Source organism: Lissotriton helveticus, chromosome 5_1 (assembly GCF_964261635.1).
Source record: "Lissotriton helveticus chromosome 5_1, aLisHel1.1, whole genome shotgun sequence".
Taxonomy (NCBI): Eukaryota; Metazoa; Chordata; class Amphibia; order Caudata; family Salamandridae; genus Lissotriton; species Lissotriton helveticus.
The window spans coordinates 341864370-341884069 of NC_136065.1; the positions used below are offsets into that span (position 1 = coordinate 341864370).

At 49.2% G+C, this 19700-nt stretch overlaps 1 protein-coding gene across 1 annotated transcript in view; it reads right to left on the reverse strand.

Moving 5' to 3' along the window:
• Nucleotides 1-11308, reverse strand: part of CFAP74 (cilia and flagella associated protein 74) — a 1328338-nt gene extending 1317030 nt beyond the window's left edge. Inside the window, exon 1 of the mRNA XM_078642456.1 lies at nucleotides 11226-11308. The gene's annotated coding sequence lies outside the window, so the exon portion shown is untranslated. The remainder of the gene's footprint in view (nucleotides 1-11225) is intronic.
• Nucleotides 11309-19700: the final 8392 nt, after the last annotated feature.

Genomic DNA, 19700 nt, shown 5'->3' on the forward strand with positions numbered 1-19700 from the left:
CATCTACAGGGGGGTATGTTGACAAAATGTACTGTATTTCTCATCAGCGCAGTGTGATGCGTTATTCCAAGCTTATTACACCCTTTATAAATAAATGGGAGTGACCAAATACCGTGTAGAAATAGGGCATCCCTGCTATAAAGGTGTGACACTTCAAATTATTTATCTGAATTTACACCCAGAGGAAGTCTTTTTTTCTCAGGTATTGTATTGATATTCATCCCGGAGGAAACTCTATATACAATATTTACATCTATTGCGGACTCCTTAGCTAGCGGCTAGTATCGGACACAAACTACATTTGGTCAAAATGCTGCATTGTGTTTTGATCTGCAGACGAGGCCTAACTTGGAAAATATTTACGAGTGAAATAGGTAGACAAAAAGAGGAAACACAGATGCATACTGACTAATACCAAATTTAGTTACATAGGAAGGTATATGCGAGTTCAACCGAGTTCATACTTATGGCTGTGCTAACCAGGGTTGACACACGCATGTATATAGTTTGTGCACAATCATGCTCCATTCATTTTAATTGTGCTACCGCTGTAGGTCGTAGTATTGATATATGGCTCTAGCCCACTGGAAGAAAGGCCCCACAGCACCTTGTACCTGAGAACTAGTGTTACGTCGAGATACCAGTATTGGCAAAGTCCACAGATATGACATGCACATATATGACAAATTATTAGCACACCACATCTGTGTCTTTTTGTTTTCCTATGGCTGTGTTCTCATTTTTATTCAACACAAGCGTGATGGTCACGTCTCCAGCACTACTACAAAGGACTAAGTGTCAACCAGTTACATCCCTGGTATACTGATCCAAAATCAGTGGATCTGTATTCATAGTGTTATGTCCACCACTTTTAGTTTAAATGATAAAATTCAGGCAGTTCTTAATCCAAAGCCAACTAGGCAAAACCCTGTTTGAGAGGGTGAGTGAATGTCTACAGCATATTTCCTATAAAAAGATTTCATGAATCTCTCAAATCAACTTGTATAGGTTGTTGTGATTTTGCCCACAGATCTTATCATGAAAGCTAGTTAGCCAAGAAGCATATCTCCTCAGATATTTCTTGAAATTATAACTGTTTAACACTGTGTAAAGAATTTTATCTAACTCCTATTAAACATTTTGGTGACATTAAGTGGTGTTGGCCAAACGTTGTAGTGTTACTGTGCCAGTCTAGGGATCCCCTATCTGGGTTGTCTCTTTACCATATATTGGTCTGCAAAAACAGAAAACAAGTAAAAAATGTCATACACTGAAGGAAAACCAAAGTTTTGTAGCTTGTCTGTAATGACATGAATAAAAACATGAGATTGAAGTCCTCATTCACACTTTATCGGTGGGGCTACCTCAATAGTTGAAATATAGTCGATCACTTTCTGCGCGGTGTTGGCCAGCTGGGTTACATCATTTGTCAGGATAGGATCATTTATATTATACTCTGAGACGTAGTAAAACCCGGCCATAAGAAAGGAAACAGGGTACAATGTCCCTGGTACTGAGATCCAAACTTCTTCTGTAAAATATTATTTTATATCCTCTATCAACATATTGAGGCAAAACCGCGCATGTAGAGGAAGGTAAGAATATTAGACCCCAGTGAGTATATACAATAAGACTCAGCAGAAGTAGTTTGGGTCTCAATACCAGGGAGATTGCATTTTTTTAGAGTGGTTGAACTTTTGAGAGCAGAATGAGTGAGATACCTGAGGGTCATAGGGGAATCTTTTAGAGTTGCACTGGGTGATGAAGGTGTTATGCAGACACACAGATGTAAACGTTTTATCATGTATGGTCTCACAGAGTGATATTAGAGGGTTATGCTGCAAGCTATTTTTATGGTGGATGTTGGGGAACACATTTCGGTTATACTGAAGGCCAGAGCGCAATATCAGGGACGGGCACTGGGAATCATATTCTGGGTTATTTTGGGGTTGCATAAGATATTTTAGATATAGATATGGAAATATTTATGGTCCCAGGAGTATTTTCAAGACAAATCATCTGTTAATAGGGAGAGGTGTGGCGCCGCGGCCAGGGCGACTGACGCTGGAATCTGGGGACCACGGTTCGATCCCCGGCTCCGGCGGCAGGTTAGCCCAGCACCATGTGACTCTGGGCAATAGCTCGCTTAATCTTCCCGACGGCCCCCAGCGCCTAGAGACCCTTACGGGTGATTGTGCGCTTTACAAATGTGGACTTTACTTTACTTTACTTTAATGTCACTCATAGAGGCACTCTAGTGTCAGACAGTGCTTTGATGGGGTCACGCAAGGAATATTTTCTGGTCACAATAGGTGATATTTAAGGGATCACTGGCAGTTAAGGGTCCCGGAGGATGCAGTGCTGTCACTGCTGGGATATATTTTATGATCACACTTAATATATTAGAGTCAAGTATCAGGGAATATTTTAGAGTCTCAGGCAATATGTTTGGCTAAGAAGAGTATTTTGGGACACATATGAAAATATATTATGGTAGCATACACAATTTTATTCCTGGATTCCCCCCTAAAAAAGATCATCAAAGAGCTCCCTCGACTTTTAAGGTCGAGCCTATCCAGACACTGTAGGTAGATTGACAAAGACTCTATGACGAAGCATGGCACTAGTAACTAGTGGGTGAGAATCCTATAAAAACACTGAAGGCTGCCCTTGCAAATTAGTGGTAGAGAGAGAGAGAGAGAGAAAGGAAGTGATGGGAATGGGAATGGGTCCCCTCTCTATTGATTAATCACCTTATGTTTCAACATCGATGAGTTCATTGTCAGTCAAATGTCTCCCTATGTTTTCGTCACCAACATTTCTGTACAAATGGTGACCAGCAGTTTTTTAAATACTTTTTCCATGCATGTATGATTATATATGTTCTCCTCCTATGAGCATTATATGACAATGTTTGACCTTTTTCTTTTCCCTGTAGGGTTTCACCTATGTTACTATTTTGTTTTGCCTCCACTGCTCTGCTAAAATAGCTACTGTATAACATACCCATTTGGTCTTGTTTGTGCTATACAAAAATGTAAATAAAATAAATAAATGAGTGAATAGCTCAATTCCATACAATAATTTACGGTTAGAGTCGTGAAGATCTTTTGACCGAATTATCATATTTTATGTTGCCACTGTGAGATCGTATACGGTTAAACTGGATTTGTTTGGGGGATTAAAATAGATACTATTTTTGTGTCCCAACACATACAGACATATATATTAAAGGTGGCGAGACACTTAAAGCTCAAGGCAGAGGCCTGTCTCTGGCTCAGCTAAAGGTCCTTTTGGCACTTCGAGCCCAAACCGAGATGAGCTTTATGTGGCTCCAGCCTGCCACCCTAGCTCTGCCTGCCACAAAGTTTAAAACAAAGCATTAACGTTTGGGGTGCGTGGCTTGAGGCGTCAAGATGGCGGTCACACTCTAAGAGTGCTCTGGACCCCCTCCGTCATCCGCCTCGCATCCGCCCGCTTGCAGCTGACATCGGCTGCTACCTCACACCTGCGTTGACTCCCCTCAGTGCTGGCTCGGTCCCGGTTCCATCTGGGGACGATTTGATGCTTCCTTCGGCTCTTTGAGCCTCCTCCATCCCGGGGCCTCCCTGGTTCTAAAATGGCGGCCTCCCTGCCGGTCCGTCTCCGGACACGACGGCCCTGCCCCTGATGGTCGGAGTTCGGCTGCCCCGCTGGCCGCAATTTCCTCTGCGACGGCGGCCTCTAAAGCTGGCTGGTGGAGGCGCCTGGCGGCCGCTGCTGAGGGACAGGGCCCCCACCCCGCATGTAGGAACAGAGAGCCTTGCACCGCTGGAGATGTGGCGCTACCTGGAGGCCTCCGAGCGAGGAGGAGGAAGCGACCTGGAGCTGCGATGGCGGTGACCTGGTGAGTGAGGACACCGGTCTTGGGTGCTGCGGCGGCTGGACGGGGGCGTGTGCGACCGAGGCCCCCCTGACCCTGTGTGCGGAGCTCTCCGGCCCTCAGCTGCTGAGGGAGAGACTGTCTGGAGCGGTGTGTCGGCCCGAGGCGCTGTGGCCGCTGATCATGGGGGGTGGAGGCCTTCCCCCCTGGACTGCTGAGGAGCCTTGCGGGGCGTATCTGTCAGCTGAGGCCTGCTCCAGACCTCCTGCCCCCCCTTCTCCGCGGCGGAGGCTCGATCCCTGCACCCCCTCCTGCGGCTGATGACTCCCAGGGCGAAGTGTGATCTATCGGCTGCCCCCGACCCTTGTGCCTGGAAGGAGGTGGCTGTCTTCGAGCGCCCCATCTGCACCCTGCGTGGTTCTTTGGGCCGGTTTGTTGGAGGGGGGGCGGCGGCCCGGGGGAGGGAGCGCATTGGCCCCCCTCTCCCAGGTGCTGAAGATCTTGCCGCCTTTGCTGGGAGCCACCGGGAGGGCCCCTGGCTTGGAAGACTCCTTGGGCGCTCGTGCCTGCGCGAGTCCCCTCGCTTGCCTCCTGCGACTGGCCTGCTCCTGGGTTACTCCTGCCCAGCAGACCCCGGGGAAAACCCGCACTCGCCATGCTGGGGGTCCCTGCCTCCTTGAGTGCCGCCCTGGACATCTCAAGTGGGGTGGCCCCCCTTTGCTGCTCGCTCTGCCTCGGAGACCTCGCGGGCCGACGGTCCTGCGGCTGGGGAGGTCTGAGGTGCCCCCGCTGGGGTTGGCCCGTATAGACCGAGGCTGCCCGCGGCCCTCCCGAGGTCGGACCATCGACGTGCCTTGGAGGCGGGTGTGTGGCGGGGTGTGGAGGCGACTTGGTCCTCATTGGACTGGGTCCCGGTGGAGGGCGGCCTCCGTCCTTCGGAGTCGGTGAGTGGGGTTGAGGGTCGGCCACTATATCGGGTGGCGGAGGCCTTGGCGGCGGAGCCGGCTCGCCTTATTGCTCCCCTCTAGGCGCCTGAGGTCGTCCTCTCCGAGAGCATGGGCAAACCCCGCACCACCCAGACCCCCGTTCCTCCTACCCAAACAAAGATGGACCAATTTACTACATCGGTCCGAGACCCGGGTGGAGGGGGCGCGGCTGCTTCTGGGGTCATCGGAGGAGACCTCTCTACCATCCTGCAGGCGACCAGTGTGCCACAGGCCTCCGTGGAGAACAGGATGGGAGAGGTGCGGGTGGACGTGGCCCTCATTCGCCAGGATCTGCATAACGCCACGGCCCGCATTACGGAAACGGAATCCCGGATCTCCACGGTGGAGGATGACATGAGTACCCTCAAGTCTCAGGTGGCCCATCTCCAGACTCAAGACGGCCGAGCTACATCGCAAGGCCAAAGACGCCGACAACCGGGCGCGAAGAAACAATCTACGCCTCCTGGGATTTCTGGAGGGAGTGGAGGAGGGGCGTGCTGACACTTTTATAGAGACCTGGGTCCGCTCCTGGATGCCCAAGGAGAGGCTCTCCCCCTGGTTTGCGGTGGGGCGCACCCACCGCTCCCTCGCCCCCGACCTCCGCCTGGCGCCCCTGCTCGGCCCATCATTCTCCGCATATTCAACTTTCAGGACAGGGATGCGATTCTGGGGGTGGCTAGGGAGCTAGGGCCTCTGCAATTCCAGGACTCCAGAATTATGGTCTTTCCGGACTACTCCAGAGAGGTGCAGACTCAGCGTCGATCCTATGAAGAGGTGAAACAGAAACTCAGGGCGCTGGGCCTGCGCTATGGCCTCCTCTTCCCTGCCCGGCTTAAGGTAATCTTCCAGAATTCTTTTTTGATCCCCCCCCAGGCGGCATGGACCTGGCTCACGGAGGAGCGGCCCCTCCTGCCTAGAGCGCCCCTCTCTTCTAATCGGGGAGCTCAGACACAGCCAAAACAGGATGCGCCCAAGTCCCAGCGACGCCGTACCGGGTCCCGGAGGAGGGGCGGCAGACGGGGGGAGGCATCCCACACACCGGCGGCGCAGCGCCAGAGCTCTCTGACGCGACCTTCACAGCAAGGATCTGCCTCCCCCAGCTTGGCTACTTCTTTGTTTGATATGGGCAGCCTCCCTGAACCCGGGGACAATTTGCGAAGGGCAATGTTGGATTTGGACCTGTCCGGCAGCCCTGTGATCCGGGGAATGGGCGAGGATGAGGGAGTGTAACTGTCACCAGGCGAGGAGCACTCCACAGCACACCTTTGGTCCCTTGCTGTGTGACTGTACCTGGCCCTGTGGGCTGGGGCCGACCCGACGTGCCTGCATGGCCTCCTCAGGATCCGGAGACCCATTGGAGTCCCAGGACTAAGCCTTTTAAGGGTGTTGTTTTCTTTCCCTCTTTTTTCAGCTGTCAGCGTGTCATCTGACTACATGTAGGGGGGTCCAGCTCAACCATGTTCTCACTCGACTGTTTTCTAACCGTTTTAGATTAGTGGTTCCCCTCAGTGTGGGGTAGTTGTTGGTTGGGGTTTCTTTAGGGCGATAGATGCTTCCACTTCAGAAGTGTAGGGTGGGGGGAGTTGGGGGGCGAGGGGAGGGGGGGAGACCGTTGTCTCCCAGCAGTTTGTTGTTTTTACCCGCCTACGGGCCACTGTGTTCTGTCTTAATTGGTAGCCGCGTGTTCCTAGATGTCCCCGCTGATGACAAGCAGGTCACTGTACCCCGTGCCTTCCTCATGGGATCCCGGGCCTGGGAGTACTGCCCAGCGCATGCCTCTGTCTTGCCGCGTATCCCGCCCCTAGATGTTCGGAACCCTTCATAGACCCATCCACATCCTCTCCTGGAATGTCAACGGCCTCCTTGACCGCATCAAGTGCACAGCTGTCCTCCGCACTGCCTGTCGCCATTCACCCAACATTCTGTTTCTTCAAGAGACACACCTTCTGGGTTCGCAATGCAATTTCTTGGCCCGCTACGGGTTTGACAGGGTCTGGCACTCTGGCTTTGCGCGGGGATCCCGAGGGGTGGCTATTTTACTCAGGAAGGGGCTTCCCTTCACCCTGACTAGGGCTGACACTGATGCAGAAGGCCTATATGTGATTCTGTCGGGAATGATTAAAGGGCTCCCCCTAAACTTCCTGTGCACTTATGCGCCCCCCCGCGCTGTCTCTATCCGCGTCGCTTCCCCCAGTGTTGGTCCACGTGCGACTTGGCGGCTAAACGCGTGGTTCCTGCAGGACTCGGCGTTGGTAGAGTACCTTGGACAGGAACTGCGCCACTACTTCTCAACCAATACGGGCTTTGTTCCCTCACCGGGGACACTGTTGGAGGCCGGCAAGGCGGTTGTAAGAGGTGTGGCCAGGGGGCTGGTTCTCGGGAAACGGGTGGAACAGTCCGCCCAGCTTGTGCAGCTGGAGGCACGGGCAGACCGATTGGAAAGACTCCAAAAGACTGACGATAGCGATGGCCTCGCCCGCCAGCTTGCTGTGGTCCGCAAAGAGATTCGTCGGATCTCATTGGAGTCAGCCAAAATGCTCTGGCGCTCTTCAGCGGCGCGTATTTATGGATGGGGCAATAAGAATGGCAAGCTTCTCCATAACCTGGTGTCCTACCCCAAAGTCAACCGCATTATCCCTGAGGTTCAGACGGCAGATGGGGCCCGTCAGGTGACATCCACTGCCATTGCACGGACGTTCGCTGACTATTACGCGGCCCTGTATGGAGCTCGCCCTCCGGGTGCCTCCCTGGCAGACCTGCTGAGGGAGACCGGTACTCGGTGTATCTTCCCCAGGAGATAGTGGATACTTTGGACCACCCCTTTACCCCGGAAGAAATACACAGGGCGATCTCCCTGCTGCACTCGGGCAAGACGCCCGGACCAAACGGCTACCCCCAGGAGTACTACGCGGCCTTCCGTGACGACTTGGTTCCCCAGTTAGTGGAACTTTTTAACCATGTGGTAGAAGAAAGGTCCTTCCCGCCTGAAACTGATGTGGCCACCATTGTGGTCATCCCCAAAACGCAGCCACCCTCCTTGGACTGTGCGGAGTATCGCCCGATCTCATTGATCAATACAGAGATGAAGATTTATGCCACCGCAATAGCCCAGCAGCTCCGCCCGCCCCTACAAGACTTGTTCATCCTGATCAATGCGGGTTTATGCCCGCCAGGGGTACCCGTCACTGCATTTGTCGCATCCATTTGGCTCTAGCTCACCGTCACCATTTGACCCCGTATCTGGTGCTCCTATTCATCGATTTTGAAAAGGCCTTTGATACGGTGGACTGGGACTATCTTGGAGACGTGCTTGAACTGATGGGATTTGGTCCTCCCTTTCGTAGCCTGATTAGAGTCCTCTACAGTAAACCCAGGGCTCGGGTCCTCATCAACGGTGAGCTTTCTGAGGCATTCCCCATCCGGAGGGGTACCCGCCAGGGGTATCCACTCTCCCTGCTCTTGTTTGCGTTGGCGATGGAGCCTCTGGCGGTGCTTATCCGCCAGGATCCTCTCATCCGAGACTGGGCCTGGGACCGGAGTCAGACTGATTAGATTGCTCTATACGTGGACGATGTTCTGCTGTTTCTGGCTGACCCGGACCGCTCTGGACCCAGGTGCCTAGATGCCCTTTTGGCCTTCTAGCGGGTTTCAGGGCTGCGACTCAACCCGGCTAAGTCGACCCCCATCCCCCTGCACCCTACTCGTGCTTGCTTTGATTGGCAGGCGACTATTCCCCTCCGGAAGCAATCCTTCAAGTACCTGGGTGTGTGGGTCACTCTCCTGCCGGAGCTTGAGTGGGCTTGGAATATTGCTCTTCATCACTAGGATGAAGGCAGACCTTAAAAGATGGCACGCCCTACCCATTAACCCCATGGGCAGGAGTGGACTCTTCAAAATGATGATCCTACCCCGCTTTCTCTACATTCTACAAAATGTCACCATTCATCTTCCGGGTAGCTGGTTTCCGGAGCTAGGTGGCGCTCTTACCCGGTTCTTGTGGGGAGGGAAAAGGCCGAGACTGTCCCTGGCACACTGTCGTATTCCCCCCTTTGATGGGGGCATGGGGGTGACCAATCTCCACCTCTGCTACCCGGCCACGAAACTCATTGTGATTCACGACTGGTTCGCACGCGGCTGGTCCGACCCGGCTTACCAGGTGGAACTGTGGACAATGGACTTCCCACAGATCTAGGCTTTTTTTATGGTAGCCCGATACCACAGACTCTTCCCCCTGTCACCAGGACGGTGTTCGTTGCCTGGCGTACAGCCCTTCGACATGTGCAATGGGACCGGAAGCTTACTAGGCAAACGCCGCTGTGGAGTGGGGCCTGGTTGCGGGAGGTCTTGTCCTTACGGGATTTCCACCGCTGGGATTTAGTTGGGGTTTCGCAACTAGGAGACGTGTGGGTGGGAGACCACATTCGGTCCTTTGCGGAATTGCAGCAGTGCCACGCCCTTCTTCCTTCCCAATTCTACAAGTACCTCCAGCTCAGGCACGCCCTCCACACTCACATTCCATCTCCCGTCTCTCTCCCAGAATTCAGCCCCTTGGAGGCCCAGGTGAAGATGGGGAACCTGGGGAGAGGTGGGGTCTCCCGCTTGTACCGAGCGCTGGTAAACAATGGCCCTGCATCCCTAGACCGGCTCCGTGATCGCTGGGAGGGTTGGGTGGATACTTTAGAGGAAGCGGACTGGCGCGATGCGCTTATGGTGCCCAAAACATTGACAACATCTTCTAAGTTACGCCTTTTCCAGCTCTACTTCCTCCATGCAGCGTACCTCTCTCCGGCGCGCCTCTTCCGGGCCCAATTGCGATCATCCCCAGCCTGCGCGCGCTGCGAGTCTGCCCCTACAGATTTCTATCACATGGTATGGCAGTGCCCGGCCCTGGCGCCGTTTTGGTTTGGGGTAGAACTCAAACTTACTCGGGCCCTCGGATGGGAGGTTCCCCACGACCCGAAGCGCTTGCTGCTGGGAGTGTTTGATGGCCTCGATAGCTCCAGGGCTGACAAGAGATTCCTGGGGACAACAGTGGCGGTGGCAAAGAGGGACATAGCCGCGCTCTGGGCTCAGGCTAAGGCCCTAACTGTGCAGAGGTGGAGGCAGGGGCGTAACACAGACCCCCGCATCCCGCGCGGTGCGGGGGGTGGCCTGAGCTGCAGGGGGCCCCCCTAGCCCAGTACTTAGGCCATAAAGCTCCGGATTAAATCCAGAATGGGGGCCCTTCTGTATAGCTTGCACGGGGGCCCCCTCAGCTTTCTTTACGCCGCTGGGTGGAGGAGGGGAGTGGACTGGTGTGGTGCACAGGAGGAGACTCTCTGTGAGGCTCGGGGGTGTCCTGAATTATTTGAGAAGGTGTGAGGTAAATGGTTTCATCTATTGCCTGTGTGACGACCCGATGGCACTTGTGCGTTCCTGAAACTATGGAATGGTCATACTCAATTGAAATGGCCTGTTATGCTTGTTGTCAAATGTATTTGCTTAAACTTCCCTACTTGTAACGCTTGATCTGCTACCAATGAATGTAATTGTTTTCTTTTTTACAAACTCAATAAAACCAATAAAGTTGATTATCAAAAAAAAACGTTTGAGGTAAAAAGGAGACACAAATACATACCCATTTAGTGGTTGATGTGTACAGAGAGAAACCAGGAACACGGACATTAATCCCGGCTTCCCTGCTTAACCAAACTGTGTGATCTTATGCAAATATTTTGTTTCACATGCCCCTTTTTCTTCAGCATTTCTCAATGAACCTATAATATGACTTATTATTATTGTCAAAGTAGCCGAATGTTAAAGAAATGCACTTATTTTTAATTTTGAAGCTACATCACACAGTGTTACGTGTTGCATTATTACATGGCAAACATTCACAGGGCTCGGCTCGTGAAAGGGCTCTTAGAGGCGAGCCAGCCCCTTGGCTCGGCTCTCCCTGTTAATTTGTTGGCTCGCCAACCTCTAACAAATAAAATGCTATTTCGTCATCACGAAAGAGAAAGCTCAAGTTGCTCAAGCCCAGGTGCGAGTTTCCCTTTCAGACCTAGAACGTGTTGTTTTTACGCTTGCAAAAAAACTAAAACTTCATACAAGAGAACCGAAAGAATAAAATCCAGACTCGCAAAATCCAACCGCACGTCTGGCGAGGAGCAACAGTCCTAGGTCCCCGTGGACGCTTTTTTGGAGTCAAAACAAGACATGTTGGGTTAATTCTGGTTGATGCGGTCTCTGGAAATCACCCTCCACTTCGCAGAGCCAATATTGAACCAGCTGCAACTGCTGCGCAGGTGCTTGCTGCTCGGCAATTGAAATAAGACAGGTTAACCGACAGCCCTTCGTCCCAATGAGGCTTATAACGCTAATAAGAACTTCCCTACCTCTGTTAACAGGTACAGTAAGCGAGTCGCAACTCCCCCGGCGAGCAGCCTCAGTGGACACTCCAGCATTGACAGCCGTTTCCTCGACAACGGCGTCTACCACCTGACGTAAATAGAGGAGGGAGAGCCCGTTGCACGCTTGAACGAACCGTGCTGTCAGAAACATCATTATAAAGGGGAAAACACGTTATTAAATCTAAACACTTCAACAGTTTTTCGGTTTGCCCGTACATTGTATTTCGGGTATTTTCTCCTTTTCTGAAACTGAATGGTGCGATCCTATGTCCTAGCCCTAAACAGCAAACTTTTGAGTACAGAAACGTGGCCATCTTGGAATGAAAGTGACTGAGTCCACGCGGTTGGTTGGCAAAGTTTCAGTTATCCAAGGACTACTGTGTAACAATGCTGATATCTCAATTGTTGCGGGTTTTTTGATCGCATTGTGAGACATGTATAGTTGTGTTTATAATGTTTATAATGACTATCAAATTGTCATGGCTCACACTGACGACTGTAATTAATAAATAGCTGGAAAACTATTCATAACTGATATGGGGCACCTGGAGATTCCTAAAGCGACCTTGGTTTTATGGTTGCAACATGGTCAGAAGTTTTCCAACATTAGTTTAAACTTGCTCTGACAAAGCCAACAGATCTCACGTTTTTGGCTGCTAATGCGGAATGCTTTATGACTTTTGCCAATGCTGTTTAACATCTTCAAAAAGTGAAAAAAATGCTCTTTGTACATGCTGTGCAGTATTTGCCCAAAAACTTCACAATGATATGTATATGCATGACAGGACCAGGGCTGCCAGAGAAAAATACCAGTCTCTTGTTTACGTTTTAGGATTCTGCAATGTGCAAAAATGATACTTTAAAATTTGTATAAAATTGTCTGCATTCATTTTAACATGGCCATCCTGTCTTTGTTTACTTTAATTGTCAGGGATTGGTAAAACTGTGGAATACATATTATAATGCTTTCTTCTTACATTTACTGCTTAAAGTATGTATTGGTACAGGAAAAAAATATCTGCTTTAATTGAATGTTCCCAATTTTGGTACGGGCCAGAACATTAAAATACTTGCCATGACGGTAACAACAAAAAATATACAGTCCCAAGATTGCGACACCAATCTTGAAGTAGTAAAGCAGATTTTAGCTGCCAAGACCTCCTAAAATGGAGAAAAAAGAAAAAAAAGTGATCCAAAGGGGAAGGGGAGTTGTATGTAAGCAATGGTGGAGTGGCAGGGCATGGTTAAAAACATGAATGCTGCCGAGTGGCAGTAGCTGTGGGGGTGGAGGGTACGGAAAAGAGAGGTGCAGTCGTAAAGGGACCACCGGGAGGGGGTTTTAAAAAATAAAAATCGAAGTGGAAGGAATGTGAGAAGCATAGTATGAGTTACTGGGGCAGGAGCACCCTGGAAAGCATGGGGGAACTGGGATTTAAGGGGGGGGGGAAGTAGCTCATGAGGGAGTGATCAAGAAATCACTGAAATTAAAAGTAAAAAGTAGTTCCCTGACTCTAAGCAGTGGCAGGATACAAGTCATCCATTCAAATGGATGGTCTAGCTGAGGAGCAAATGCAAGAAAAGAAAAAAAAGCTGTTAAATAAGAAGCAATCAAATGAGAGTGATAAGAAAACCAACCAATGGGAACAATTGGAGTGACCCAAAACCCACAGTAAGTTTTTGATATGGTCCACAATGCGTTTTTCATCTGTAGGTGAGACCTCAAAATGGAAAAATCGGAAATGGCTGATATTTTGCACTTTTAAATATAAAGTTAAAATAGCAATTCTAGTTTAGAGCAGCCATTACCACGTTGGCAATATAAAGAGGTCAGGAATTTCCCACTCTATGAATTATGAGAGTCGGAGAACCCTTACTTGGTTTCGAAGGGCAGCATTTTCCAACGCTTCTATCCTAAAAATGGTAGATTTATTCACTTTCATTAGTACATTGGTCCGCTTGTCGACATTACCAAATGTGGAGGACTATCGAGTCTGTGCCTGACCCCCTCTCCAAAGTGACCGCCAGTAGTCCCATTTTGATCTTCAGTGTTGTGACTTGTTACATTGATCAAAATTCCCTTCCTATATCGAGGAAGTTGGAAATGATGATGTTGTCAATGTGTATTGTTAGCTACTCTTGCACTTGTCCTTATTCTCTAGACTGGGATAAAATCAACCTCCTATCCACTGTCGTTACTCTTGCTCCTTGATGTCTATCATTTAAAGCTCCCAGTTAAAATAACTGACTTGCTGACGATGGGTGCCTGCCATCAACCATTACCCATCACCCCACCACCACTGGCAATGGACTCAGCTACTTAACATCTAATAGGTTACTGTCTTTTTTGCCCTATCCACAGAGGTTTGCTAGGAGAAGAGCCTTTCACCAGCAACCAGACCACTAGACTGTTGTTGACCATAGAGTTCCTAGATGGCGGTAATGCTCTCAATGGCTTCAAAATCTCTGCAATATCCACTAAATCAATCCCACCCCTCGCTCCATGCTCCACTCTCTTCCATGTCTCATCACACTGTCTGCCATAATCTTGGGTAACACCCTTCAACACTTGCGCATTCTTCTGGTTAGTGTCACCTGCTTACTTTTGGGGGCATGCATTTCTCCACGCAATCATCCTTACCCTTTATTGATCCACAATTCGGGTCCAAAATCTGTGTTGTAACATGGAGCACTATCTCTCGAGCAGACCTCAGTCTTTAAAGCTTGAGGATAGTGCAGACCTGATAAAAAAACGTGCATCCGTCATGTTGATCCAGAGAGTGGTGCTATGTTAGTGGGCAACTGGCTGACCTACTTTGGTTAAGGAAATTTACATCTACGCATCGAATTATGGCATCAAAGACAAATAGGTTCCTTTATGCGCTGCATTAGACTCAGCATCGTGAATATATTTACATATGGTGAGAGAGACACTGGCACCTACGTAAAGGTGAAGAATTCTCTACTGGTATATTTTACCCCTCAGAAGATGTGGGTTACAGACAAAATATGTTCCGCTCAACACAGCAAAGTTAAGACAAGATTATTGATTTGTTTATCAAATGACTGAAAACCTGCCTCAATGAATGTGATACTTGACAGATATAGTTCTGTAGAGGATCTCAAGTCACAGATCACTGCAGGGTACAAATCTTCTTATCTCAAAAGACTCCTACAAAAGCTGGGCATATTAAGTGTTTTCTTTCTATCAACCTATTTTTCATTCTTCCTTTTAGCATTAATGATGCACATTTATCTGCCAAGTTGCAGATAAAAGAGACCCATAAGGAACCCCATCACCGCCATAGCTGCTAAAGCAGGTGGTTCACAACGCCCCTGCTCACGAGGGACACCATGGTGATTGCACCATCCACGCCATCGAGACAACTGCACTGGAGGTGTCAAATTATCTAAGGACTCTGATGATGAAAAGCTGTACCTCAAATCTTCCAGTGGCCTGAGGAACTGAAAGGACTGACAGATTAAACTGCACATAGTATGATTTTTCTGGGATCCCTTTCACATTCAGCTGAGGGTTGGGAGATATCAATAACCAGTTGCAACAGACCATCATTTTGTGTATGAACGGCCAACTCAATTGGTTTTCCCATCCGTCCAAATGCCAAAAGAAGCAAACTGGAGGAAAAATGAGAATATGGGTAGGCCAATGTAGCCCAATCTAGCTGCTCAGTTGGAGCAACACATACGCCAACAAGACAAGATACACAAAGCTCACAGGAGTGCTGTACTTCCTAAAACTCTACCGTAACAAAGGATATCATCTGTTATGTTCTGTTATGTTATGTAAAGATACGTTACGTAAATATACGTTTCGCAATGTTATGTTATGTTGATTTGTATGGTGCAGTATTTTACCCGTGAAGCTATCCTGGTGCTTGAACAAGAGCATAGCCCATGGGTGCTCCTAGTTGAACAGTTAGGTATTCAATTTCTTGTGAAAATTGAGGAATGGAGCAGCAGTTCTGAGTTTGTTCAAATTTTTGGCGCCAATGAACGAGAATGCGTGCCCTCATCTCTTGCTTCTGCGGATGCAGGGGATTTGTGGGAGAGCGAGGTGGAGAGTAGCTGTCCCTAGGGTTGGTAGAGTTGGAGTCAATCATTAACGTATGCTGATCCTGTATTGTGAAGGGCTTTGTAGGCGTGGATGAGCAGCTTGAGTTTGCAACATTTCTAGATGGGTAGCCAGTGTAGTTCATTAAGATAGGGAGTGATGTGGGTGTTTCTGGATAAGTCTTGGATGAGTTTGGTGGCGATGTTTTGAATGGTCTGGAGTCTTTGCATGAGATGGTTGCAGATGCTGATGTAAAGTGCGTTTGCGTAGACTAGGCTGGTGATGAGGGCCTGGGTGACTGTGCACCTTGTGTGAATAGGGAGCCATCTAAAGATCTTGTGAAGCATTCTAAGGATGTGGCAACAGGATGTGATCACACCGTTGACCTGTTTGCTAATCATGAGTTTGTTGTCAAGGATGATACCAAGGTTTTTGGAGAGGTCTGTGGGGGTAGGGTTGGGGGTGGGACCCAGGTTGGGTGGCTACCAGGAGGAGTCTCAGGGGAAGCTCTTACTTCTGGAAATCTGAATCTCCGTTTTGTCCGTGTTGTGTTTGAGGCAGTTCTCTCGCATCCAGTTGGCCATGTTCGACAAGCTGGTGGTGAAGTTGGTCCTGCTGGTGTTGTTCATGTTGGTGAGGGAGAGTATGAGCTTAGTGTCATTGTGTATGAGACAATGTTGATGCCATGGGTTCTAATGATGTGGGTGAGAGGTGCCATATACACATTGAAAAGGGTTGGGCTGAGGGAGGAGCCCTGGGGTACCCTCAGGTGAGCTTTTTGTGTTTGGAGGTGAAAGCAGAGAGTCTAACTCATAGCGTCCTATTGGAGAGGAAAGAGGTGATCAAGTTCAGGGTGGGCCCTTGGATACCTGAGTCTTGGAGTCTGGCAATGAGGCTTCCATGGGAGATGGTGTCAAAGGCTGTGCGCAGGCATGTCGAGCAGGATTAGAGTGACGGTTTCTCCTTTGTCCAAGATTGACCGGATGTCGTCTGTTGCTGCCAGGAGGGTGGTTTCCGTGCTGTGGTTGCTGCAGAACCCCGACTGGGTGGAGTCCAGGAGGTGGTGAAGTTAAGACAAGAAGAATTATCTTGATAATATATGTGTTTATTCCACCCGAAGGAATTTATGCAGATATAAGTGTCTCCACCTTGATATGTCTTCTGCAGCTGGCGCATTCCAGGAAGAAATAGAGGAGGCGATTCAAGGCTATTTGAATTACAGTGCATGTATCCTTTAAATTAAGTAGAGGCATCATAATACCGTTGTGCAGCAGGAGTACCTTTTGTTATAGACAAAAAGAGCTCCACTAAGACGATTCATCTTTCAATCCCCAGCATTTGCTCAGAAATGACAATAAAGGACCCATGCCCAACATTGAAGGGTTGGACACATTCTAACAAGTATTTTCTGATGCTTCCAAATGTTGATCAGAGACCTCTCTGTGACAACCTTTTTTGGCTGATTAAAAGAATTTGAAATCTTAGGGCCTGATTCACACAGGGCGGCCACCGCACCCATGGCGGAGGACCCGCAGTCATGGGGGAGTCTCCGCAGAAGGGCGGAATCTCCTCAATGAGGGTTCTCTTTGGGGAGATTCTGCTCTGACTGCGGAGACTCCCCCATGACTGCGGAGACTCCCCCATGAATGTGGGGCCTCCACCACTAGTTTGGGCCCTTTGTGAATCATGCCCATTGTCTGTATTCTGCCATTTGGTGGGGCTCATTAAGTCCCTGTGGGGCTCTTCCTTCAGACCAGTTCATGTAGGAACACTCCCCAGAACAGCACACTCCAGTCCTGGTTTCTACACCTCCATCCTCAGACATTATGGCCAATGTCTTCGCGTGCCTACATCATGTCCTGGAGGTAGAGCTCTGTTCAGCATCATAGGGCCTGGCTCCTATGGCTATACTGTTTCATATGTACATGTTTTCTGGGCTTTTCTCTCTCAGCTCCAATCCATAGTCCATTCCTGGTTTCCCTTCTCTAGTCTTTAAGCTTTACTAGGGCTTTTTTCTCCAAGTCCCAGTGCACCTGGTGGACCCTTATTCCCCGTACCTAGTCAGTTATTCATCTTTCTCCGTCCCTACACTTGTGCTCTACCCATGCATTTCCAGCTATTTCTAACCTGAGAGCTCAGGGCTCAGCGTTCTCACGACCATTATTACTACTGCCAGGGCCGGCGTCCAGTGCACAATCTTTTTTGGTGTCCCCCCTCCCTTCTCCTTGGATTCCCTCACTACCACCCGGCAAAAGAGCCCCTCTTCTCTCCGTAGACCCTCTCTCACATACATTTCATTTGTTTTAATGCGCTGATAAAGGCTGGCTTTACGAATCCACTCACCTTTCCACATAAAATACAGTTCTGTTCTTTGCAAAAGGCATATTAACGCCTATAATTTTGGGGCTAGTCAAAACTGCCACTAGACAAAACTCTGTCCCCCCTCTCTAGCAGGAACATTATTCACAAGAGTTATCTTGACAATTTATATTGCTGCCTGAAAGCTGGATGCACAAGGAACTCTGCATCAGGCTCTTTTAAATCGTAAGTTATTGCTAAATACAGCGCACACTTAACTCCCACCCCCCAGATCAGTGCCCCCCCGCCAGGTCAGCGCCCAGTGCGGCCGCACCAGTCGCACCGGTCTAAAGCCATCCCTGATTACTGCTGAGACTCTGCTCGGCCCAGTGCTGTCATGCGGATTTGCTTTCAGGCTTGCTCCTAGTTTCTGTGTGCTTTGCCTTTCTTTATTCTATGCTTTTCCATTACTTGTTTTGCTATTTTCGTTTTTTTGTTTCTGTTTCTTGAGGCTACAACCCCTATGTAACTCCTGTATGTCAGTGTTACAAGTTCAGTCTGCACACTCTCCCCTTGTTTGCAGATTCCTTGCCTTCCCTTCTTGTAGCAAGTGTTTCTAATTCAGTCTGCATACTTCCAGTCCTTTGGTTGTGTGCAGATTCGAGTTTTGTATTATAGTCTTCCAAATTCTGTGTGCATACTTCTAGTCCTGTCCTTATTTGTGCTCAGAATTCTTGTCCTGTAGTTCATTGTTCCTTGATCTGCATGCTTCAAGTCTAGTCCTGTTCTTGTTTCTTACAATACATCCCTGAGCTCTGTCCCTATATATTCAGTTCCAATTGCTCTTTTCCATTTGTCCTCTCTTTCATGTATGGTAATATCTTAGTTATTACCGAGGGTCCCTCTTCCACAGAGATTCCCCGAGCACTCTTCTTCCACAAGAGCTGTTGAGTGCCTGCCATGACTCTGTGAGATTAGCTGGTCTTTGCCCTATTGTTAGATCTTTTTCCATTCCATTTAGAGTTCTTCCCATAGAGCATATAATATAAACTATTATTTATTACAGCTTATCCTTTGATGTACTGCTTTGTACTTTCCTATAGCCTTTCTGTTTTTTGCTAAACAGTAACCGCCTTGTCTTCCTATCTTTGCCTTTCCAGGCATTAACCAGTTCACAGTGGAGTGGTGTGGCTCACTGGTTAGAGGCGGCAGACCCGGAAGCAGAGAACGGCCTGGGACCAGGGTCGTGGACCAGGGTCAGCGGACTCAATAATTCTCGCCTTGGTGACTACTCTAACCAGGGATCACGCTCGCCAACTCTGGGCATTAGCTTGCCTCATCTCTACAACAGCCCCCCACATTTGCTGGGGATGCCTGGTTTCACCTTGGAGATACCCAGTAGGGACCATCTCACAGGGATAGCCAGGACGGGTTCCCCAGCGGTCTACAGCGCCATGACGCCTCAGGGCAGCAGTGCGCTTTACAAAACACATACATTTACATTTACATTTTCATCATATGCCCCAAACCTGAATTGCCTTGTCTCTGCAGAACAGCTCTCCTTGATAGTCAGCTGTCAGCCTGGACCCAGTCCTGACAGGCCATGGAGGAGAACTTTCCTCCCTATGACTTTACACTCGACTCTCCCAGTTAATGTTCACTCTCTTTTCTTCCTCTTCCTTCTCCCTGAACTCCAGCTCACTCGTTCCCTTGCAATTTCAAACCTCCCGAAATATTGATCAAGGTGACTGACTCATTTCTCTGAGTTGTCATTTAATTGGGAGGAAATGCAGTGTTGTCTGTAGTGGGCACACAACTCCCTATGGGGCAACACTTTGGGTGCACATGTCTTGATAAGTGCACACAAAAAGCATGAAGCACAGACAGCAGGCTGGCAGATGAGGACAGACGTACTCCCAATGGCTGCTACAATCAGCTGCCCTACACATTAGATCAGAACGCTGATGCTACTATATATTGTTCATATTGATAATATGGAAAATGTGTCGGTATGCTGCGGTATCAGTGGTTACTAAGACAGTAAATGTTCATCTTTCAGCACCTTCCATAGTGATGTAATCATCTTGTAAGGA